Source organism: Giraffa tippelskirchi, chromosome 8, assembly GCF_054371585.1.
Source record: "Giraffa tippelskirchi isolate mGirTip1 chromosome 8, T2T-mGirTip1v1.2.pri, whole genome shotgun sequence".
Lineage (NCBI taxonomy): Eukaryota > Metazoa > Chordata > Mammalia > Artiodactyla > Giraffidae > Giraffa > Giraffa tippelskirchi.
In genome coordinates this window covers 134582405-134608304 of record NC_137282.1, presented here as the reverse complement: position 1 = coordinate 134608304, position 25900 = coordinate 134582405, and the positions used below count along the sequence as shown (strand labels likewise).

Genomic DNA, 25900 nt, shown 5'->3' with positions numbered 1-25900 from the left:
ATTGGGGTTGTTGTTGTGTCCCTCAGTCATGACCAACTCTGCGAGCCCACGCCCATGGACTAGAGCCCTGCCAGGCTTCTCTGTCCATGGCACTTCCCATGCAAGAATACCAGAGTGGGTTGCTATTTCCTTCTCCAGGGAACTTACTGACCCAGGGATCGAACCTGCATCTCCTGTATTGCAGTCAGATTCTTTTACCTTTGAACCACCAGAGAAGCCCCTTATAATTGGGAGAGGGAGTGTTAATTAGGTAGCCCAAATGTTAAAACATAGTACAAAGCTTTAGTAACTCAAAGTTCAATGTTGGTATATAAATAGATTGAGAAACCTCGAAAGAACAAAAGTATACCCAAATATAGATGGTGAATTTAACATACAATAAAAATAGAAAAATAATCTCCAAAATTATGTTTGTAACCAAACCAAAGCAGCCACCAAAAACACCTAATATATAAAGCAACAAGAAGGTGTATTCTGTTATTATTTAAAAGGAGTAATCAAGGAAAGTATCTGTCTCTATACGTGTTTGTCTATGTGTATGCTTGTATATAATAGGCTTCCCTGGTGGCTCAGATGGTAAAGAATCTGCCTGCAGTGCCAGAGACCTGGGTTTGATCCCTGGGTCAGGAAGATCCTCGGGAGAAGGAAATGGCAACCCACTCCAGTATTCTTGCCTGGAGAATTCCATGGACAGAGGAGCCTGACAGGCTACACAGTCCATGGGGTCGCAAAGAGTCAGACACAAGTGAGCGACTAACACTGGACTGGACTGGATGCTTCTATATGCAGAGAATCATCTGGAAGGTGACCGTAGTTGTTGACGAGTTCAGTGATGAGAGGGAGGCATACTAGTTAATGTTAACGTTTGCCATAGTTTGAAGTTTTAAACCAATTTCAAGTATTACCTATTTTAAAATATTTTAAAGAAAATAGTAGCTCAGAGTAAAAGTCGGGCCAGTGGGAACTTTTACAAATAAAGTGTCTTGATGATTTTTTAATGTTTCACTCAGGTATTTTAGTGCACTGATATCTAATGTATCAGGAGTTGTAAAAACCTACCTTTTTGCAATGCAATTCTTTGCCAAGTCCCAGGCACAGAGCTGGCTTGTAGTGAAGAGTTTCTGGAGTGTGAAGGTAGCTTTCCTTGACTCTCAAATGGGTCTAATTTAAGAAGTAGGATGGCAGTTGGCAGTCTTCTTTAATACTTTCCCCATAGTACCAAGGTGAAATATCAAACTTTTGGCAGCCAGGCAAGTTCCATGAATTCATGTGTAGCATTTCTTTACTGTCTAGAATTGAGATCCACTGCCCAGTGCATAGTTTTAAATTATCTTTCTGAAATTCTTGCTACATTTCTGTACTGGTTGAAATGAAGCCCTTTGAACACATGGGGAGTTGTTAAAATGTCTTGCTTTGGGAAGTCACTGCTGAATGGATTTTAGCAGAGTTTTGTTTCTTGCTGTTCTTTCCCAGTCTCGTCTTGTTTTGGTCCTTCCTCACTGCCCACAGTCAGAGCCACGATGTCCGAGTTTATCTTCAAAAAGTTAGAAACTAAGCAATTTTTCTCTTTTTTAAAAACTTAACATTGGAGAAAGCACAGTAAACATGTATTACCAGTAATTGTATCAAATTGGGGATTTTGCAAGCCCATGAAGTCAGCATCTCAAAAAATGGAGACAGCCATATCATGTATATGATCATCTTGAAAAATACTACCTCCCCAAATAATAATGTCTGTTACAACCAAATACAAATCAGAATGTAATGATGTAACTGCTGGCCTTTTGGCCAACTGCGATTGTTAATAGTAGTCGGGTCTGTAATAACTGATGGAATGATGGTGGTTTATGGATGATAAGAGAATCACAGTAAGCCCTTGCTTGCTCTCAAGGTTGGCAACAGTATTCATTATCTACTGTGTCATATCTGTGATGTCTGTAACAGCCCCAGAACTTAGTGTCTTAAAACAACAGTTATCATTTGATGTCGCATAATTACTGTGGGCCGGGAATTTGGGAGCAGTAAGGTTGAGCCTGCCTTTTGTGATTTCCCATGAGATTACAGTCAGCTGTCAGCCAGGTGCTCACTGAAGCCAGATGATTCCTTCTAAGGTGGCTCACTTATTACATGGCTGTCACGATTAGTGCTAGCCGTTGCCTGGAGACCTCAGTTCTCCGTGAGATTACGTGTCTTCATTGAGTGGCAACTGGCTTATTCCAGAGGTGGAAACCCAAGAGAGCATGGAGAAAATCACAAGGGCCTTCTGCACCCTACCTCAGGGTCATGCTGTTAGCTTTACCAATCCTGATTCAGTGTGGGAGGAGCCATGCAAGGGCAGGAGTACCAAGGGGCAAGAATTACCAGGGTCTGTCTTGGAAGCTGGCTGCACAGCAACCCATTCAGGATACAGTCTTTGGGAAAACAGCAATTTTGACTCAGTTAAAAACAAACAACAACAAAAACACGACACCACATCAGAAGCTTCATCTCATCTTCAAACGTATGAACACTAAAGATTAGGCCACATTACTTCCAATAGCTGGTAAGGAGGGCATTTCTGTTGAGTAAAGCACCACAGCCAAGAATTGCTGAATGAGCTCCGTTTCCCCTCCACTAAATCTTAAGTGAACATTTTTATCACAGTAGATTTCTGTGTGATGACTAATGAGCTGTAGGGTGATCCAGCCATTGTTTTTAAAAATCCATTTTGACAAATAAAGCTGATATGCTGCTAAAAGAGTTGAGGTTAGCCCCCTGTCCAAGTCCTGGAGGACCTGTGTGTGTCTCCTCCACAGAGAGGAGGTTTCTGTTCTCCACGTCCAGCCCAAACCCCACACCACATCATCGGCCTAGCCTTGAGCTTCTTCTCTTTAGTAGGACCTTGGGTTGAGTCAACACAACTGGGATTTGGAATCTTGACTCCAGAAAGTCTGTGTTTTTTCAACCTCAGGCTCAGCCATTCTCTGACTTTAAAACTAGTAACATTTCAACTTCTACATTCGAAGGCAGCTGCTGCTGCTGCGTTGCTTCAGTCATGTCTGACTCTGTGCGACCCCATAGACAGCAGCCAACCAGGTTCCCCTGTCCCTGGGATTCTCCAGGCAAGAACACTGGAGTGGGTTGCCATTTCCTTCTCTAATGCATGAAAGTGAAGTCACTCAGTCATGTCCGACTCTTAGCGACCCCATGGACTAGAGCCTACCAGGCTCCTCCATCCATGGGATTTTCCAGGCGAGAGTACTGGAGTGGGGTGCCGTTGCCTTCTCCGACATTCAAAGGCAGATTTAGCATTAAATGAGAGAATGTGCATAAGAGGCTTTGGCACAGTGACCTAACGAGAATCAGGGTGCAATTAATGAGGTGGTAATCAGAGTCATCCTAATCCTGCTGTCATACATCTGACCTTGACCTGTCCAGCTGTACTCCATGCTGACTTTGAGGTATTCTGAGTTTTCTAACCTGTTTTTTAAAAAGCAGAAGACAACTCGTTCTGATTTTTCTACCCTAGAGAAATGTTATATACTTGTAAGTGAAAGAATACATGAAAATTACTTAGAAAAAAGGAGAGAGGTGCTTTTAAAAGGCCACTAGAGTAAGATCTAGAAGAGGCTCGATGGTTTCAGTTAACAAACTCTTTGTGAACCTCAGAGGCCTCATATTTACAGTTAGAGTTTAAAGCTTTTTGTTGTTGCTTAGTTGCTCAGTCATGTCTGACTCTTTGTGACCCCATGGATTGCAGCACGCCAGGCTTCCCTGTCCTTCACCATCTCCCGGAGTTTGCTCAAACTCATGTCCACTGGGTCAGTGATGCCATGCAGTAATCTCATCCTCTGTCACCCACTTCTCCTTTTTAAGGCTAGATGATCTTAGAGATCTCTTTCATCCATCATCATCTTAGTGATTTTGTATTTGATCTCACAGCCACACTATGGAATAAGAGTTCTCTTTGGGCAGTTTACTTCCATGACCCAGCTTCCTCATGTAGAAAATGTGACTAGTAATTGTACCTTCTCATGGACTTGTTAGGGATCAAATGAGTTAAAATATGTAAAAGCCCTTACAGCATTGCCTGGAACGCAGTCAGAACTCCATAAGTCTTAGCAATGGTGATGACAATGTTTATGATGATGATTTTGCAGATGAAAAAGCTGTGATTCATCAAAGTCCATCATTTTTTTCTGAGATCACACAGTAGAAGAGCTGGAACTTGAATTCAGGTCTTCTTCTAAACCACATTGTTTGTGCATATATCTTTCAGACCTTGTTGTCTGTTTTTTAAATATAGAATTGATTCTCACAGCATCTAAGACAGTGCTACCAAGACTGTCTTACAGAAAAAGGTGAGGAATGAGAAAGATGGGGTGGTATTTGTCCCTAGGATTTTGAGTCTGTGGGACATGAACGGCAACACCTCCTTCAAAACTAAGTCCCACCAGGGCGTCACCACCTAGGAGGGTGGAGGAGAATCCTACTTAATTCCCAGGAACTCTTTGAGCTGCCTCACTTCCGCTGACACTGCCTGTGAGGTAATCACTCACTTTACCCTACCTCAGTTACATCTTCTCATTTCTCACTTATTTGGATAAGAGGCATGAATTCCATTTTATATTGTACAGGCTGTTAAAGCAGTAAGTAATGGTTTGGTTTTAAAATAGATTCTTTGGGGACTTCCCTGGTGGTCCAGTGGTTAAGACTCTGCGCTTCCAATGCGGAGGCCGCAGGTTCGATCCCTGGTCAGGGAACTAAAATCCCACATGCCGCACAACGCAGCCCAAAGATTACAGTAGAGCCTTTGTTCTCCAGTCTTTTCCACTAAGTGTTGTTGCGCTGTGGGTAAATGCTCGAAAAGCAAGATCTCATTGTCTTCTATGCAGTTACTGCATTAGGAATACACCACAGCCCCAAACGATGCCAGCATCATCTTAGCCACATTAAAAAGACAGGGAAAACTAGAAGCAATTTGACTAGTTTTATTATTCTTCCTGTTTTGTTTTCAATATAACCAAGGCGTTATTTGAAAGGCTGTGTCTTTCAAAACAAAATGTCCTTGAGTATCTCTCCAATTTCAAACAATGCTGCCTTTACTCAAAATATTTTTGAAATTACTCTCTGGTAATTATCTTCAGAGCTTGCAACACATTCTTTTGAAAAGATTCAGTGGTGACAAATCAGTTATTTCACAAAGGCACCATGTAGTTGTAGACATAAATATAAAAAGAAAAGTTATGGAATGGATTGTTTTGTGGCCCATTTCAGTAGCTGAAGCTGATGCAGAAAATTAAAAAAACTGTTAAAAAATTTTAAATATTGACTAGTAATAATAGGTTATTACCATTTCTGGACGTCATTGGCATATTTCCATTGTATCCACATCATTAAGAGTATTTATCTTCACATACTCTCATTTACCTAGTGGAAAGTTAAATAAAATGTTCTATAATAACTTTTTTAACAAAATAATGTTCAATTATTATATTGTTCAATTTTATATTTTATATTATTTTTAAATGTTATAAAAATGTATTATTTTATTGCCCTATAAAACACACAGGCTTATTAACCTGGTTTTCTTGGCCTGTTTATGAGAATGTTTTATCAAAATGGATATTTTAAATGTTATAAAGATATAATACTGTGCTAAATTAGACTATAAATGATTAATTTGGAACACAAATACATTTTTATTATTTTTCTAGAATGTCTTTATGTGTTATAATAGGTGACTATTAGGAAGTAAGATGCCTTCCAGTGTACACCTATGCTATCTTTGGGCACACAGGCATCTCCTGCAGATGAATAATTGAGTCACCATTTGTCTCAATTTAAACATTGGTTTTTGTGTGTGTACTTTTCTTCTGTGTTTGTTGTTGTTGTTCTGTTGCTACATCGTGTCCTACTAGTTGCTATACCCTGTGGACTGCAGCACGCCCCGCTCCCCTGTCCTTCACTATATCCCAGAGTTTGCTCAAATTCATGTCCATTGACTCGGTGATGCTGTCTAACCATCTCATCCTCTATCACCCCCTTTTCCTCCTGCCTTTAATCTTTCCCAGCATCAGAGTCTCTTCTGGTGAATTGGCTCTTTGCATCATATGGCCAAAGTATTGGAGCTTCAGCTTCAGCATCAATCCTTCAATGAATATTCAGGGTTGATTTCCTTTAGGATGGACTGGTTTGATCTCCTTGCAGTCCAAGGGACTCTCAAGAGTCTTTTCCAGCACCACAATTCAAAAGCATCAATACTTTGGTGTTCAGCCTTCTTTATGGTCCAATTCTCACATCTATATGTGACTACTGGAAAATCCATATACATTTTGTATTTGTTCAGAAGACTTGTCTCTAGAAGTCTGTATGAGTAAATTGATATGGACTTCTGTAGGGTATATTGTGTTAGCTGCTCAGTTGTGTCTGACCCTTTTCGACCCCATGGACTATAGCCCGATAGGCTCCTCAGTCCATGGAATTATCCAGGCAAGAATACTGAAGTAGGTTGCCATTCCCTTCTCAGGGGAAATTCCCAACCCCAGGATCAAACCTGGGTCTCCTGCATTGCAGGCAGATTCTTTACCATCTGAGCCACCAGGGAAATTTTAATAAATATAAGAGTAGAGAGAAAAGTACAAAGTCAGAAAAATGGGGCTGAATCCTTGAAGTAGATTTCAGTAGGAGAAAAGAAATTAGATTTTTGGCTGCTAACAGTTGGCTCAAGGGGAGTTGATTTACTGAAGCTGTGTCATGTGGCAAAAAGAGCAGGAGTCAAGAAGCTTGGGCTTAAAGTCTTTGGCTGTGCCACTAATCTCCCTGAAGGATCTCAGACAAATCACTTGACCTCTGTGAGCTTCTGTTCCCTCCTCTGTATGAGCGTTTTGATGAAATGGTTGCTAAAACCTCTTCCAGCTCTACCATTCCATCATTCTCGTTCTGAATGAACTGATTCAGATCTTCTTCTCCATGTGTTAACTACATGCAGACTTCTTAAACATCCACAGATGTTTAACTTCCAGGCTCTGTATTAGTCAGCTCAGGCTGCCGTTAACAGAATACCATAGACCAAGTGGCTTAAACAACAGATGTTTCTTTTCTGACAGTTCTGGAGTCCAAGATCCAAGTGCTGGCCAGCTTGGCCCCTGGTGAGAGCTCTCTTTCTGGCTTGCAAGTAGCCACTCGCTGGTTATAACCTCACATGGTCTTTCCCACTCCCCTCCTCTTCTAAAGCCACCCATCCTAGGGGTTAGGACCCCACCCTTATGATCTCACTTAACCTTAATTACTTCCTAAAAGTTCTACCCCCAAATACAGCCACATTAGGCATTAGGGCTTCAACATAGAAATTCTGGGAGGGAAACACAATTTAATCCATGGCAGTTCCTCTGGATATTTCACTCTAGAATCTCTCTTCATTTCAAGTGGTCTGTACTCACTGTCCTCCTTTTTAGGTTATAAAGAAAACAATGTTAAATTTCACGAGCTTCCAAAATTAGAGAAATAATAAATGTACCCTCAACAAATGTGTAAAAGAAATAGAAGTGGAAATGACTTCTTGATGAACCTTTTTCCCAGTATTTTATTATGGAAACTAACATAAAACACACAGGCTTACAGAAAAGTGGATAGAATTTTATGGTGAGCACCCATATACCCACCACCTGTATCCACAATTAATATTTTTACTCTTATTTTCTTGCATATGTGTCCACTCATCAACCACCTCTTTTTTTATTTGTTTTAAGCTCTTCAAACTAAGTTCCAGACACCAGTACCTAAGCATTCATCTTATTTACTAATGTTTAATTTTTTTATTTTAGATCATCATTTTAAATCATGCTATGTTCTATATATGTTAAATTGAAAGAGTTATGTTGTGAGAAAAGGGACATTGCTCCATTAGTAGAGACTAGTTTTAACATATACTAGTTTGTGAAAGCATCGTTATTTAAATCACTAAAAAGAATTGAGAAATAAGAGAATGAAAAATCACAATTCTTTTTTAAAAAGCAAATTTGGCAGAAGATTAGAAAAAAACAGGTTATAGGCATTTGAGTACTTTTATATACATATATGGACTTCAAAATAATTTGCTTTCTACCTTTGCTTTGATTTGTAAATGTGAGGGTAGGGAAATGGATAAAGATGTTTCCCTTCTGTACTCTTATCCCTAGAAATTCTTTCTCAACCAAGAGAGAGAATCTCAAGTGTCTCCTAACATGTGGTTGTCACCTTGTAAAGATGGATAAATGAGGAAGTGAATGAATGAAGATGAATGGATAACTAGCATTAGCATCAGAAAGTCCTTTCTAGAGACTCTTTAACTGGTGGCTATGAGATAGTGATTATCTTCTGATGGATCGTGCACTGTCCTCTCTAAAAGTGTGAGAGTAAAGGATTCCAGGCAGATTCGAAAAGGGCTTGTCCATTCATACGTGCCTGTGTGCTCAATAGCGTCAGTGATGTCTGACTCTTTGCGACCCTATGGACCATAGCCCACCAGGTTCCTCTGTCCATCAGATTCTTCAGGCAAGAATACTGGAGTGGGTTGCCATGCCCTCCTCTAGGGATATTCCCACCCTGGGGATCAAACCTGCATCTCCTGTGGTTCCTGCATTGCAAGTGGATTCTTTACCCACTGAGACACCGGGGGAAGCCCTGCTCATTCATAGGCATCCATAATTGGCTTAGTTTTGTATTTTTGTTTTTGTTTTTGCTTTTATTTATAGTAATAATGTAACACAACTATATAATACAGCCATATGTGTTATATATATATATACATGTAGTTATATACAGGTGCGTGTTGTCTGACCATATTAAGAGTGGTCATCCACGGGCCTCTTTTGCTAGTCCCTGAATTACTTGTAGATTCCTCAGAGCAGTTGCAATTTAAAGTCTGTCTGAATCTGCTGGAGTCTTAGTTGCTCTTAGTGGTTCATATCTCAGCTCTTCATTCACCACTCAGAACTCACCGCTGTCTTAATGAGTCATCCCAGCATTTAGCAGCATCCAGGGTGATTTTTCTCCAAAGTCACTTGAAGTGAACTCCCAAGGCCTGGAATTGTTTGTACAGGAGACAGCTGGTAGAGGACTTTTTTGGAATTGCTGCACTTGTTGGGGTGTGATATGCTATTCCAGGCAGACACTCTTGGAGTGGGGGCGGGGGGGAAATGGCAAACCAACATATTCTCAATGTGGAGAATTGTTTACTTTTGATGTTTGGACAAGAGCTGACACAGCTAGAGAGAGTTTGCCTTTTTAAGCACTGTTCTTGCCTTCCAGAAGGACAAGACGTCTCCTGAAGACTCCCATCCTACTGCTGATGGAAATGGGTAGTAGAAACATCAGTGAGATTTGGCTCTTTTATTCAAAGCCAACCAGAATGACACACAGGAGCCCAAATCAGCAGTGGGTCTACCACATGAGGTGATACAGATAGATACCAAGGAAGGCATCATCACAGAAGCCCAGCCGGGAAGCCAAAGAACAAGGGTCAGGGATTGCAGCAATTGGTCCGCAGTTGAGGACCTCGGACGAAAAGCAGATTAGGCATCTATGACTGCATGACAAAGACTCTGTCCTATTGGGAGGTTGGGGCACAGGAAGCTGTGGCTGGGGTGAAGTGCAAGAACTGAGGGTGCTAAGAAGGAACCAAGGTGCTAGCTGAGAAGAAGGGGAGACAGGCGGGAGTCAGTAGGTGTGGGAACGCCCATGGGCAGAAACAGTGGCTGAGAGGAGGCCACCCGTGAAGTCCCGGTGGGATGGCGGAGCAGAGCGGGTGGCCCAGCAGCTGCCCAGGGGCCACCCAGGGTCAGTGGAGTGGCAGAGTTCATGGGGCAGAGGCTGAGCTGAGAAAGTCACCTACTCACAGACGATTCCCTTGTCATCCTGCAAGACGGAAGCATCATGAAGCACGGCCTCCTCTGGGCAGGCAGGTGGTGATGTCATCCTTAAAAGGCTGAAATGGATGGTTCCATGCTTAAGAGTTTTGTCTTTAAAACGTGTAATTATTGGGGGTAAGAAAAACCCGTTTTGAACTTGGTTTTTAAATTTTACTTTACATTTTCTTGGGGTTTAGTTCTATTTGCTTCCAGCATGGTCCAAATACCTACTTCAAAGCAAACATTCTAACAAGAACTTGTTAAAAGGAAGGGAAACCAGCTCCTGTGGCTTCTTGTCCACCGGCTATAGAGGCATTCACAGAACCACGTTTGTGAGTTGAGTGTAAATGAATCCGAAACCTACAAATTAGATTTCCCTTGAAATACACATGGGTTTAAAACCTTAACGGGAAAAGAACTTGGCAAATCAAACCTGACCATATTCAGTAAAACCTCACTAATTTGCACTAATGACCAGGAGACCCATTGAGAATTACTGATATTTTGTGTGTTAGCATAGGAACAAGTACCAAAACAGGGGTGCAGGGATGAGGGGGTATTGAGGAAGAGTATATAGGGGGAAATCAAAGTACCAGTATCAAACAAACACACTTTCTGGTACAATGAAGAATGTACTTGAATGGTTACTGGAATGAAACTCAATAGCTTAATGAAGGCCTGACCATGGTGCGCCTGCCCACTGCGGAGGCCTCCATATCATCCAGCTTGCCCGAGCCAGCAGCTAATGTGCACTTAGGTTAAGAGGCCTTTGCTTTCTCGAAAGTTGGGGGGTTGTGGTTTTTGCAAGACTGTGAACCAACGAGATTCCACCATGTGTCACACACGTGTATCACACAGGCTTGCACAGGCAAGCTGAGACTGTAGATCAGCATTGGGGTGGGATTGCTTATTACCTCTTAAAAAATTTAAAAAAAATACTTGTGAGAAGAGATAGCAAGGGAGGTTAGAATTCTGACTAGCTGGATCTTCTTGTAGTGGAAGAGGTTTAATTTTTTCTGAACTGAAGATGGGCCATTTAGTAGATATTTATCTTGTGTATTTTACTAAAAATAAAAGTTGCATCTTCCTCTATAAGAAACAAGCTAAAAGATTCTTTTAAGATTAATCATCTGTGGCCTGAATTTCAGTAATTACAGTGACTTTAAATTCATTTCATTTGAGAAATAGAATCTTCAAGTTGCTACTATTTAATGACTGTGGTTAAAGGACCGCGATAATGCTTCCTTTGACTGTCCTCTCCATAATATCTAAGAATATCTAGGTGTTGGGATAATTCTTTGTAACTGAGGAATTTCTCTTGACTGAACGTGTTATTCCTCTGACTCAAGAGCAGCCCCAGGTAATGATTTGTGTCTATACTGATTTTAATCACTCCTTCCTACTTGCCTGACTGGGAGCTAATGTTTTACCAACTGAGGAATAATTTAGAACTTCCACCCAAGCAACCCCTGAAGGCTGTAGGGAATAATAAGTACATGAGGCCAGAGCACTCTTTAGGACATGAGTCAAGCAAATGATTTCAAGTCTTCTCGTGCTTCCTCTGGACCATATATGGAGTTGTCACCTCAGCTGGTGCAGAAAAAGACTGAACTTCCTGTGATTCACACTAAAACCTTCTGCTTTCATCATTGTTAATCTTTTCTTTCTTCCTAACTGCCCAGTTCAACAATAAAACATGATTCATGCAGACTTTTTGTGCCATCTCCCCTTAAATCAGGCTTCCCTGGTAGCTCAGCTGATAAAGAATCCGCCTACAATGCAGGAGACCCTGGCTCGATTCCTGGGTTGGGAAGTCCCCTGGAGAAGGGATAGGCTACCTGCTTCAGTATTCTTGGGCTTCCCTGGTGACTCAGATGGTAAAGAATCCCCTTGCAATGTGGGAGACCTGGGTTCGATCCCTGAATTGGGAAGATCCCCTGGAGGAGGGCATGGCACCCCACTCCAGTATTCTTGCCTGAAGAATCCCCATGGACAGAGGAGCCTGGTGGGCTACAGTCCATGGGGTCGCAAAGAGTCAGACATAACTGAGCAACTAAGCACACTGCAGCACCCCTTAAATCAGGGCTGAGGAAGTGAGGACATATGAAAGGTTTGTGTGTCATTAGCATCCTCCGTGGGAGCTATACCAAACTGACAACTCTTCCCAAGCCCCCAGGTTTGCCCTCATGACTCTCGGGTGGGTGATCTGTTTTGCTTTAAAAGGAAACAAGAAAGAGATCTAAGACCAAGTAAGCTTTCTAACCAAGTAAGCTTTGTTTTTAATTAATGATTTTTTCCAATGTTTTTTTTTCCTTTGAGGAAAGTTTTTAAAACACTTTTTATTAGTAAATAGAGTGCTGTTCTCTCTGACTGAACCTTCCTACTGCTTCTTATCAATACCAGTCATATCTTGTGGGGACTCAGTTCTTCATTAGCTTGGATAGGTTTTTTTACAAGAGAATAAGCTGTGCATCATCAAGGCCTTTTTCAGAATTTTTGAAATTAAAATTTTTGATCAAGTTATTTTATTTCTTCTTCCAATTTTAACACATGTACAAGAGAAAGACCTTGCTCATGAGGTGTTTAGAGCCCAGTTGAAAGAGACAGGGTAGAATTATATAATTTCATTATAAGGTTTAATTGCTCTGATAATCTTTCATAAGACCAAATGGGAGCAAGTTTGGTCCCATTTGAGAAGCCTTCATAGGGAAAATTTGCCTGAGCTGAGATTTGAAGGGCAAGAGGAGTTTAGTCAAGCAGAGGGAAGAGATACAGAAGGAACATGAGCAAAAATAGAGATCCAAGGAGGTGTGAAACAGCACTGCATGGTCAGAAAATGACCAGCAACTCGAAAGCGTTAACACATGAAGCATATGGTGGGAATGACTGGAGATGATGAGAAGAGGGGAGGTGGGGACTGAGGCAGGGAGAAATGCTGTGTTTGGGAACTTGGACTTAATCCTTGATGGGGTGTAGTTGCAGGACTTTTAAGCTGGGGAGTGACCAGCAGAGTTAGAAGAAATATTGTAGTACTCAACTTTTTGGTAGTTTTGAAACTTTACCACTTAACTTGTTCTTCAAACAAAATCTTCCATATTAACTTAATATCAAGAGCAGATCAAAGCAGAACTGCCCAGTTGAGGTTGGGGTGGAAAACTCAGAACTTCCTTGCTTGACCTCCCCCACATTCTTTCCCTGGCTCCTTTGTCAACTCCTGGGACACTGTTACAGAACCTCCGTTTCTGAATACACTTAAATAAAAAACAACCTTTTCAGTTTATGGACTTGAAAACTGGGACTCAGGAAGTAAGAGTATCTAAACTAATTCATGGAAAAGCCCAGAACAGAACCAGGTCTCTTGATTCCCAATTTAGCCATCAGTAGAGAGCGTTTAGCATAACATACATTCATTGGAGAAAAGCTATCTCATGCAACAGAAATCCCTCACTCCTGTTAACACAGGTGCAATATATGCACCTGAGACAAAGAAAATGTCCAAGGTAGAGTCAATTTTCTGCATTTAGTACCTACTAAATTAATTTTTATGCAAGTTTTTTTTTTAACATTTTAGATTCTTTTAAAACTTGATCCAGTTTATGCAGTTCCCTTTGCCTTTTCATGCTGAAAGAGTACCAAGTTACCCCTCAACTTGAACATGGAGGAATTAGATACAGGGAGTTTTCTGTTAAGGCCCCTTGTTACTGGAATCCCTTCCCATTAAGTCTTGATAGTGCCTGGGTTTACTGACCTTGTCTAAATAGTATATCATGGCTGAAGCCTGTCCTAATGGCAAAAGCAGTGGAATAGGAGTCAGGAGACCTGGTTCTACTCCCAGTCCAGCTATTAACTGGCTGGATAACATTTGGAAAAGTCACTCAAGCTCAACTGTACAATGAGAAGATTGAACTAAATTACCTCAAAGGCCCATTCCAGCTCCTACAGTCTGTGATTCTAATTACAACACATGTGTTTTATCTTTGAGAGTGTTGACATTTTATAGACTGCCATGAGCTCTCATTTTTGGTGGTCCTAAAGACTCAAAGTGGTTGGGTACAGGAAGAAACTGATTGTGAATCTCTCAAAAGAGAAGTGGGCATTTTTACTCATCTAGGCAGAGGATATATGCTAATGAAGTGGGTTAAATTTTTTGCAGCTATATTCCCAATTTGGGAATTGGAATGGCTTCACTGAAATTCTGGTAATGCATTCCCCATGACCTTATAAATGGACAGCTCAGCCTTGGACAGCCCACTTAGCAGATAGGAGGATGTTTACGAAGAGCTCTGCTTATCTCTGTGAAAATCGTGATATAGATACTCTTTCCAGGCTCAGAATTGTAGAAGTCTTTCAGAGCCCTCCTCTGAACTCCCCTGCTGTATCTGATCCCCCAGTCTCATTTTCCTACACGAGCCCTTCCTCAGCTTGCTATTTAAAGCCCTTCACATCAAGCCTTACTACTTTAAGGAGAAGTGTGATATAACAAACAATGACATTATTATATTGTAAGGACAAGAAATAGGGGGTGAGTTATAAAGCAGAACATTTTTATTTACACAGCAGTGTTTTAATAACCAGTAAAATTTTGGAAGAGAACTAGAAAAATAGTTAAAAGATAAATGGACTTATGTTTCAATGTTATGATTTTTCACATACACTAAAGTTCATTTTTACTTAAAAAAAAAAAAAAAATCCCTGAATTTTGGACAGAACCCTGGGAGAGTTGTTGGCATCCTTTGGTCAACACATTTGTCAGGGTATTTTTTTTTCGATGTCCTTCTATGGTTCTATTAAGCAATAACCTCATTAGCAACACATTCTGAGTGGTATAGTGTGATAGCTTTACTACAAAGGGGTTCTGTATTTCAGTTGCCAGGATATAACACTCTTATGACAGGGGAGAAAAAGAAAACTTGCTGTGAAGGGGAAGCTTAGACATTATTTACTCTAAATATTGGAGCTTTCCATCTGAAAGTTTACAGAGGCTGAAGAATTGTTGAATTTGGAGATTTTGAAATAAAAATCTCCAGCAAACTCTAAAAATGTTTCTCCCTTGAAAACAGGTCCTATTCCCTCCTGTTGAGCATTTGCCTTACGGAGTCTGGGATTAGCCTATAAGTTATTTTCATCACAAATACCTTTCACTGAGACACAGTATCACGCTTTTCTAGAGTGACACAAATAAAACATTCTGATTCAGGGCTGGGCCACTGGAGAACAGACTGTCAGTTGTGTTGAGTTACACACAACTCAAAAAAAAGGTGGACTTTTTTCTTTTTTTTTTAACCTCTTTCTATCAAGTCTATTTTTTTAGGCCACTTCAGGTTAGAGCAATGCAGGCCTAATCCAAATTAACCCTGGCTATATTCCAAAAGTGCTGGAAACTAGCAAATTTAAGTCATTTTCAACTCCAGATTCTATGTTTTCTTCTTTTACCTTTGGCTTTATGTCATCATATATGACCTAAAACTATGGAAAAACATGTTACTGATTTTACCTCTTTTGGAGCCCTTGACTTTGTCTACACAGGCAGAATGTGTTACAGCCAATGTCATTGTTCACAGAGGGTTACATACGGCAAAGAGATCATTACGTCTCAGACAACCATAGAAACAAGGCTTTGTTGGCACAGTTAAAAAGAATCCTATGCATAAATGCTTTCTGTGGTCCCTGTCCATATACTTGTCACTGTTGAGCATGACAGTATGGAGGGGTGTGGTGTTTTTCCCAGCTGTGGGTAAATGGGGTGGGGCACGTGGATGAAGACTAAACTGTAGCTGAACTCCATATATGAGGTTGAACCATACCATACTGCCATATTTGTAAGTCAAAACAAATTGAATGTCAACAGTCTCATATGGTTCAACCTAATAATTATTTTGATCTGTTATCAGCAGTTACCTTTCAGTTCAGCTTTTTTCCCTGGCATGTTAGCTAAATACACCTAAATTGACAAGGCATTTCCAAACAAAGCAGCTCAAAAAGATGCAGAGGGTTCTCTGTTTCTTCATCCATAAGTTGGGGATGGTCATGGTACCTGCCTTGTAGGATCACTGTGAGCATTAAATGTAAAGGGCCTAGTAGAATAGTGCCTAGCATATGATAAGCACCTAGTAAATGAAGACATTGTAAAGCATTGTCATCTTTATCAGCATCTTACTCGTTTGTTCAACAAATATTTATTGGTATCTGACTACATGGGCGGCTGTGTGTCTGTTGCTGGAACCAAATTTCTGAAGCGGCCATCCACATTCCCTCCCCTAAGGAGCTTACAGGAATATCTGTGGCTGTTCTTATGGAGTGTGGTTAATGCTACTGTAGGGTCATCAGGGACTGGAGACCCATGTAGGTGAAGCCGATCTCTATCTTAATGGTCTTCTTGGAGGAAGTAACCATACAAGCTGAAACCCAAAGGACTAGTGGAAGTTAGTCAAGGGAAACCAGAAGGATCATCCTCATCAGCATGATTATCAAGCATCGAGGCCTGAGGAAGAGAGAGTGGCCTGTGTTCTGAGACCTGCCAGTAGTTAAAAGTGGCCCAAGCAGGGAACAGAAAGCGAAGTCACTGATCCCCTCCCTTGCTGGACCCATTACCCCATCCAGAGCACACTTTACCTGTTGCCACCACAACAGAAACACATTTGATTTCTACCCATCTAATAGGAGCTTATTGCCAGTTGCCAATTCAGCTAGTTTGAGAGTTCTTATCAAGGAATTCTAACTATAATGCTTTTGTCCTATACAGAAGTGGCTTCGTGTGTAAAGGTGTTTTTATACATCAAATGTCCTAGGTAGGAAAAATGAACTAAAGAAAACTGACCTGTGGAATAAAGAAAAGAACTTGGAAGGAAAATCTGTTGAGAATGCTATATAATAATAGCCATAGCATTGTGATGGTAGGAGCTGGATGGCCTGTTTATCTGAATAAATCAACAGGCACATTAAAAAAAAAAAAAAAGCCAGTTACATTGAGCTGAACATGGACTTTAAAAACATGGACATCAACCCTACTGATCTGGGTATTTTTTTCCTCTAGGACAGAGTAAACCAGTGAATGCAAAAGATTGCTGTAGTCAGGTCCGTTCCAGCAAGGCTGTTCCCCCAAACAGAACCTCCTTTTCCTTCAACAAACCCATCTGTGTTCAGAGAATATGTTTTTCTTTCTGCTTGTGTCTTCTTACTGAGCTCAAACTTGCATGTGCCTTATGGTACTTTATGTTTGATACTGATATTATAAGTGATGTCTTTTCTATTGTATTTTCAGAATATCTATTTTTAAAAGATTAAAAAGGTAAATAGTGTGAAAGAAGCAAAACAGACAAGAAAGATGAAAAAGATCATTTGCCAATCAATATCCCATTGAGAACCTGAATATTTAAGAAAGGGATATATTTGTTTCAGTCTGAAAAGACTGCTTACTGTTCAGCCTAAATGTTTTGGGATAGTTTATGATATAAAAAATTGAAATGTTTCAGGTTAGTTTATGATATAGAAAATGGATTGAATTGAAATGTATATCTTTCTCCTATATAATAACATACCTAATTCTATACTCATAAATGCTATAGTCTCCAAGATTTCTTTATTACAGATTTTATTCTCATTTATGAGTTCCATGTTAAACTGTTAAATCAACAGAATCATCACCTTAGCCTTGAATTAGCATAGCACATCATTAGGGAAAGCAGTGCTATGCATTTAATTGCTATTTTTAAAAGTTATGTCATGTTGTCATGCCCTGTACTTGTGTTCATATGTTACTGTGTTTAATTTACAAGGAGTTTGTTTAATTTACAACAAGCTTCTGGGCTGCTTCCTGTTGTTCACTAGCTCCCTCGAAGCACAGCTATTTGGTAATAACTGTGGCTATTGCTCAGTGAATATTTGAAATACAGTGAAACTAAAGTGATATAGGATAAGAGGACACATGTTAAGGAATTGGAAAAATAGAAATAACAGGGCAGCATGAAATGTCAAACCACATTTTAGGGCACTTTTACTCTATTTCCATAAATGCATGCGGGAATTATGTTGCAAATACTTGAAACTGTTTGTTTTCATTTTTGGCCTGATTTTCTAGCATTGAAGAAACCATGTCTAATGATCTTGAGTGTTCCTAAAGAAAGAGAAATTATATTTTACATAATGGTTTACATGTGTGAGCTCCCTCCGGCAGCAGCACTATAATTAGGGTGTCGTCTCTCTGAGGAGAGACTCCCTGTCTTAAAGATGCAACGGCCACATCTGACTGCCGGAGCTGAGCGCAGAACATCATGATTTCGTTAAAAGATAAACACCAGCTCTTTCACTTATTCATTCCTTCTCCTTCCTGGTGCTTTGGCCCAAGCTGAAGAAGCCAAGGACAGCTGAGTGCAAACCATTTTCTTCCTTCCTCATTCAGCAAACCATGGAGAAAGATCTTGGCTTCTTGACATGAATAACTTTGCTTCAAGTCGACTTGGAACTATTTGGGCAGCTTTTCAAAAATGAAAAAGGTACAATAAAAGAGGACTGAACTTCCTGTTTTACTCTTAAAGTAGCAGATTCAGCAAAGTCTGAATCTCTTCTGGGAATGACCATATTCCTCCCCAGGGACCCACGAACTGTAGAATATTATTTCCTCACACAACTTTCACTGAAACTATTAAAAAGATGGTCAGCTTGAGTAGGCCAAGTGACAGACAGTAGGAAGCTCTTCAGTCTTTATTAAGTATAATGGTCATGTAAATGACGGCCTTTTAGACAGTCAGAAAGGTCCCTGATCAGAGGAAGCGCAGTGGGTAGGGACCTAAAGGCTGTCCTTAAACCAAAATAGGGGGGAAAAAAATGTGAACACTTATTTAAGAGGTGTATATGATGTATGAAAATATTTGACATCTATCTGCCTTATGTACATATGCTCACAAAATCATACACACACCATCTCTGTCCTAGTGGCCTTTGCTGGACATTAATTTTTGATTCCCTGCAATAGTTGAGAAACTGGAACTGATGAAGAGTCAAATACAACACACTTCAAGTCAGTACCTATGGCTGCACAGTAGGAGTAGCAGAAAGACATGAAGAAACCATTCTATGACTAAAAGTGACAGTTTCATTAGGAGAGCAAAATAAGAGGGAAAAAAAAAAAGAGCCTTCTGATTCTGTTTTGCATTAGTTTGCATTCATTTCTGAGTGCCCCAGAGACAGGATGTCTGCTGCCCCTTATCTGTTACAGTGTGGGCCATCAAGCCCAGGAGATGAAAAACAACCGTCTCAGTAGAAGGAAGCATCTGCCAGTCAGAACTGTCCAGCCCAAGAGATGGGGCTCCAGCCCGAGAAATGGGGCTCCAGCCCACCCAGCTCCCTCCTCCACGGTAGAGAGAGCCGGGCGAAAGCAGGCAGGGTTCAGCGTGCAGTGTCCTCTGACCCTCTCAGGAGAGTGCAGCATGTTTATGTGCAACTCCACGTGATGGAAGGAGCTTCAGTGTTGAAATCACAAAGCCTGAGTTTCTCCTTCAGGCCGGCGTGTGCTTTGATAACCCAAGAACTGCAGGTTGTGGAGCTGAACGGAAAAGAATGAACTCCGTGGTTGTTTTCATTCTAATATGTTCCTCATCAAGAACACATTTTGTGCTCCTCTTGTTCATTTTTTATCTTTCAGATAAGGAAATACTGTTATTATCTCTTGGGGGTGGGGTGGTTCTTGGAACTTCAGGGAGACAGCTAATCCTGTTTCGTAAGCTAGACCTTCAGGTATTTAAAGGGAGCTATCCTGTTCCCAGATTCTGTTAGAAAAATCTCTAGAAGATAAAAGAATTATCTAAATGGTAAATGTTTCTTTTTATCTTTTCTATAAATAATATTTTTTTAAGTCACTCTTTAGGTATATTTTAAATGCCTACACTTGCAGTTTTTGGTCCTGAACAGGGGTAGGGACAGGGTGCAGAGAGAGGCTGGCAGTTGGAGCCAGGTCTACAGAGGTATAAAGAGAAAAAAGGAGGACCCTGGCTAGGGGAGGTAGCAGAGGGGGACAGGGGAAGACCCTCTGCAGGGGAAGCTGTCCAGTGATGTCAACCCCACTACACAGTCCCACCACGTAGTAACCAGGTTCAGCCAAGAAACCGAATGATTCATGGTATCGACTGTTTGGTGTTAGTTCTTCCTGACTCACTGACTGGAATCAGTGACAATCACTCATTGACTCTCACCTACTCAAAGGAGATGATAAAGGATACACTGGCTGCTGTGAAGAGAGTGTCCCCTAGGCCAGAAGCAAGCAAGCAAGGGAGACAAGTTCAGAGGTTCCTCTAAGAGTCCGCAGAGAGTTGTTGGTACAGTGTATTTTGCTTTGGGAAAGTTGATTTCAGCCAGTTCTTTTTTGGCCTGTTACTGCCACCTCTGCATTCATTTTTATTCCCCTACTTGGGGCCACCTCTGTTTTGACTTCTGTTTTGAGGTGACCAAAACGTTCGTTCGGATTTTTCCATAACATCTTACAGAAAAACTAAGTGAACCTTTTGGCCAACCCAATAGTTTGCCCTACATGCATATCCCAGCCCCAAGCATGGTGTAACTGTTCGTTGGTTGAAATGACCGGACACCATGCCTGTGATGTCTGAGTTGTGTTCACTCTTCTATCTCTAGAGCACAGCCCAAGGTTAGGGATGGACTCAGCACTCAGCATGTGTTCGTTACAAGCGTGCATTCAGTGAGCAGGTGTTTCTGTGATGATTTTGGAGCTTCCCGAGGTGTCAGTGATTCAAGGCCAGGATGACATCCAGTTTGAGAACATGGACTCCGGAGCGGCCGCCTAGGTTCACATCATGGCTCCCCTGCTCAGTGGATAAGTGACCTTGGTCACATTATATAGCCTTCCTGATAGCACCCACCCCATAGGATTATTGTCAGAATCAAGTGTGTTCATATGAGGAAGGTACTCAGAACAGTGCCTGGCACAGAGGAAACATTATCATAAAGAAACAAAAGCGTATTTCTCTCGTCTCCTTCTGGAGAGCAAGGCAGCCACTGGGTAAAATACTTTCTACAGCCACTAGGACATTATTTAGAAATGTTTAGAATATCAACTTAATGCTTTCTGTTCAGGATAATTTTGAACCAGGTAGTGGAATGGAACCTCCCAAAGATAAAGGGTGAAATCCCATTGTTGGGCAGTGCAGTAGTGCTCCGGCATCCGTTCCCTCTGCCTCCTTGACGGTCAGCTCACAAAGGAAAATTCTAGGAGGCAGCATTTACTTTATGCAAATTAATTGTGAGTTTTGTGGGTGAGCAAGACTATTTGTGTGCTAATCCTTTTGTTTAATAAAACACTAAAAGGTAAAAAAAAATAGAAAATTTATCATAGCTGTTCTTCTGTGAAAATAATCTGTTCTCCAAACTAGAAGAATGGGTAAGCATAGCATAACTTTTTAAATGTTTTTATTCTCTTCTGATGTTCATAAATACTATTTCTTGTGTGGGGGTGCCTTGGAAGGGGAGTGTAGAGAGAGGGGGCCGAGGCATGGGAGACGAGAGGGTTCCTTCTCCATTCAGTTTTTTTCAAAGGATTCAATCCTTCAATAGCCTTACAATCAGAAGTTAAGTTAAAAATGCAAAATTGAAGCCTTGCTGAAATTCGACCTCTAAAGCCATTTTAATATGGCTGCCATGTTCTAGACCCACAGCTCCACAGTGTAGCTTTCAGGAAGGTTAATGAAGCTGACCAAAGTCTGAGCATGTCACAGCCATGCATTGTGCATAATTAGGGGGAAAATAGAAGAGTGGAACTAGTCGACAGGTAAAAGAAATCAAAATGGAAAGAGTGACTGTAGTGGGAAGTTTGTCTGGTGTCACCAATAATTACTTTTCCTCAGGTGCCCATTTTCCTCCTCTGGCTTAACTACTTCTACATAGTTGATTCTGAGCCTCTTCCTTCCTCACTTGAATACAATAAAAACTAGAAGCAAAGGTCTTTTGAGTTCCCTAAGGCTGGAAAATAGAAGATATGGTATCATTACCATGTATTGGTCTTCAAATGGCCAAGGATGATGGATTTTCCATTTCCTTTGGCATCCAGATTCATAGGAAATGCCTGTGCGCCCCTCTTCTTTAAACAAGAAGTCAGTCTGCATCCCTTTGGCAGGTTAAGTTCCTGGAAAAGACCTGACAAGTCAAAATGGTGTGAGTCAGTATTAAACTTTCCCGTAGAAAGTGTTCGGTAGGAGTTTATACTCTTGACCAAGGGCTTGATGCCCAGCTTTTTATAGAAATAACTCCAGACACCAAGATTTCATCAACTGAATCAATTAGAGAAGGGGCTGTAGTGTTTCATAACTTAAGACTTTTATGTATTTTTACTACAAGGGGCATAGTAAACCATATGGAATCTTTTAAAAAAATTATTTCTATCACATTTTTATTTTAAGGACCTAGAAGGCGACAATATGTCTACCTTAGGATGGAAATTTAAAAGACTCTAGAGAATATTTTGACAAGTTTCCTCAATGAGATGTTGAGCCACTCAGCAATGGCTCCTTAATAAAGAAATCACACTTTTCTCACTGATAATTCAATTACAGCCAGCACAGGTTTTAGGGAATGAGTGTTTTGGTAGAACAGTTTGAGGTTGGATTCATTTCCCCATAATTGCCTTATGTCTTTCTGTGCTGCCAGCCATAACTGGGGTAGATACTAACACAGGCCTACTCACTGCCCTGAGTCACATCCGTGTCCTTTCAAGACTTCCTGTTTCCCAGTGAAAAAGAATCTCATGTGTCCCCATGTTCTACTCATCCCAGCCAGTTTGGGAGACTCTCTTTAATCCTTATATACTGATGTTGCTTTATCCTACTCTTGTATTTACATAAATTTTTTATGCAAATTCTTCAAAAATATTATATCTAAAAAGTCCCATGGAAAGGTGTCATTCACAATGATTGAAAGTGTTCCAGCAAGGAAAGCTAACAGCTCTTCCTTGCTATGGTCTCTGCCCATGGAGAAATCCTCATGACCTTGATGCTGGTGTCTATTAGAATTCTATCCCAGGATCTATGTTCAGGGTTTGTGTGCATCATCTGCCAGTGGTCAGACCCCTCCTTAAATCTTGAGCTCCCAGAAAAGGGAAGACTTAGTCTACAGGAGTGATTCCTGCACTAGCAAATCTGTAACATACTCTGAATCTGTACCTCTAGATGAGTCAGTAGCTTATTAGGAATATATATGTGACTATGAAAGAGGTGACTGAAAGCCAGAAGTGGTAACTCCACAGTGCCTGTCTGTGTTCTGTATACACACTAATACAGATGCATTTAGATAAATGGATGGATAGTATATAAAACCAGTAACAAAAAAGCCCAGCTTCCCCAGACTTTGACTGACAAAGAAGATAATTTAAAAAAAAAAGAGCATTCAGCATTTCAGTCATAAATTTCCAAGACTCATTTCTACTTGAAAATGTTTTTTTGTCTTGCTAACCACAGAAAGCAGTTGGAGCAACTGGGTCATTTTCTTTCGATTGCTTCTCCGGCACTGGCCCTGGGGGACAGATGTGATGATCTAATAGGTCCTTTCCATCCCTAATATCTATAATTTTGGCTACTCTGTGGCAGCTTCTTATTGCTTTAAATAAGCCATCTTATTCAAAAAACATACATCTGGATTGGACCTGCCTAATATATGTCAAGAAGTGTGTGTCTCTCCAAAGCCCCACCAGGAACTCTGAAAGACTTAAAAAAAAAAAAAAAAAAAAACTGAAAAGAAGCAAGAAAAACGATCAAGGAGAAGTCGGGAGACTATGAGTCAAACAATTTTCTATTTATTTTGTTTTTATTTTTTCAGTAATGAGATCAACCCTTAGGCCCCTTTAAATCACTTTTTGCTTTGTTAATATCCAATCTGAACGTTCATACATCTTGCATGCTAAGTCACTTTAAGTCGTGTCCATGGACTAAATGCTTTAGTCGCGTCCATGGTCGCTTTGCGACCCCATGGACTGTAACCCGTCAGGCTCCTCTGTCTGTGGGATTCTCCAGGCAAGAATACTGAAGTGGGTTTCCATGCCCACCTTCAGCGGATCTTCCTGACCCAGGGATCAAACTCAAGTCTCTTAGGACTCCTGCATTGGCAGGCGTGTTCTTTACTGTTAGCACCACCTGGCCTGGGAAGCTCATACATCTTACTTTAATAATTTTTCAAAACTGTTGATTCAGTTTCTTAGAAGTTGCCCCATCATTACTAGCATTTTGATGCCCACATCATCTCTGGCCAGTTCTTAGCCTCATATCCACTTTGCAACTTCTCAATGGAAATGTCTGAAGAGGAAGTGGCATCTGGGCATGCCTCTAGATGTCAGTCAGTGGTGGTCCTCTGGCCAGGTGTGTTGGGGGCATTATTACAAATACATACTATCTTCTCCCCGGTTAAATACATCACCAACACTATAAAATAGCTTTTGTAAATGTATGAGCATGCAGCCTCTGTAGTTGTACTTTACATCGTATATCTGGTTGACCTGCTGTAATAGCTCTCCCTAACTCTTCCTGCACAGTGATTTTCATTTAATATGTAGCTTTTTATAAGCTGTTGTCAGTTAATATTTTCTCCTGCATACATTTAGTTACTTCCTGAGATTATTCTTCCAGACAGGAAGACTAGAGAACCGTGTTTGTGTGTCTTATTGTCCGTTAGTCTGCCTCTGTCTTCCTCCACGACTAATTCAGCATGAATGCTGAATTACTTTTTCTGACCCTGTCTCCAGATCTTTAGGGCTATAGGCAGATAAAACCAAGATGAAAACTGGGATTCATTTGGAGTGCTTATCTCCAGAGCTGTTCTGTATAGAAGGGTGATATACCTTGCCACAAGTAAGTAGGATTTTGCATATTCATTTACTTGACAGATATTTGTTGACCACATACTATATTCCGGGCACCTCATTAAATTACATTAGACTGATTCCATATATGGCACCAGTGCTTCAGCTGTAACTTAGCTTCTGATGTCACATTTGAATTGAAATGAGTCAGAGGATAACAAGAAAGCTGTCTCTGACTCACCTCTGTTCTTCTTCAAAGGAATGCCGAGTGGAGTGAAAGCAGAAGTTGTATTGGGCGGGCAGTTAGATGTGCTGGCTTCTAGTCCTGCCTGTGTCTGTGTCCTAGTCCTTCCTGAACTCTGAGGTTTAGACAAGTCATTTAACCTCCCCCCACCAGTTATCTTATCTAAAATGGGCATAATAATCCCACCCACTATCCAGAATTGTCGTGAGGTGCACATGAGCAAATGCTTCTAGAAAGACCTTGTCAGTCATAAACCATTGTGCAAAGACGCACATAAAACATACTGGTGCCAGTTCAAACTAAATGATGAGCGTCAGTCAAGGAAGATGTCTCTAGAGCAAGCAGTTTGGACTGCTTTAATATGTAGTGGAAAAGGTTCTCTTATAAGCTAACTGACAGAAAAACCCTGGTGAGAAAAAGCCAGTTGCAGGTATTCACACAACAGTGTACATAGAAGGAAAGGAAAGTTAGTCGCACAGTCATGTCCGACTCATTGCGATCCCATGGACTGTAGCCCGCCAGCTCCTCTGTCTATGGAGTTTTCCAGGCAAGAATAGTGAAGCTGGTTGCTATTCCCATCTCCAGGGGATCTTCCCGACCCAGGGATCGAACCCAGGTCTCCTGCATTGCAAGCAGATTCTTTACCAACTGAGCTACTAGGGAAGCCCTAGTGTACACAGAATATAACTGCAATGTTTTAATATTTTTGTTGAATCACAAGGGATGCAGGCAGCAGGGAATTAAAATTCAGAATTATCTCGAAAGACATAAGAGGGTTTGATTTTTTTCCCCCCTCCTATATAAGTGGTTCTCCAGTCAGATTGAATGTTGGAGTTGATGCCCCGGTCTCTCTTCCAGAAATCTGTTATCTAGGGGTGCCATCTGGGCCTAGGATTTTATAAGATTCCCAGGTGGTTCTAAGGCACCATCAGCTGCTAGTGAGAAAAATCACTGTGCTAGAGAGATTAAAAAAGAAGATCTCCAAAAGTCTAGTTATAA

At 40.9% G+C, this 25900-nt stretch overlaps 1 protein-coding gene and 1 non-coding gene across 35 annotated transcripts in view; both read left to right on the top strand.

The window, feature by feature from the left end:
• Positions 1-25900, top strand: part of SUPT3H (SPT3 homolog, SAGA and STAGA complex component) — a 408871-nt gene that overhangs the window by 329136 nt on the left and 53835 nt on the right. The window lies entirely within an intron of this gene.
• On the top strand, positions 4670-4742 carry TRNAG-UCC (transfer RNA glycine (anticodon UCC)). Its single transcript has one exon. It is a non-coding gene; the product is annotated as a tRNA-Gly (tRNA).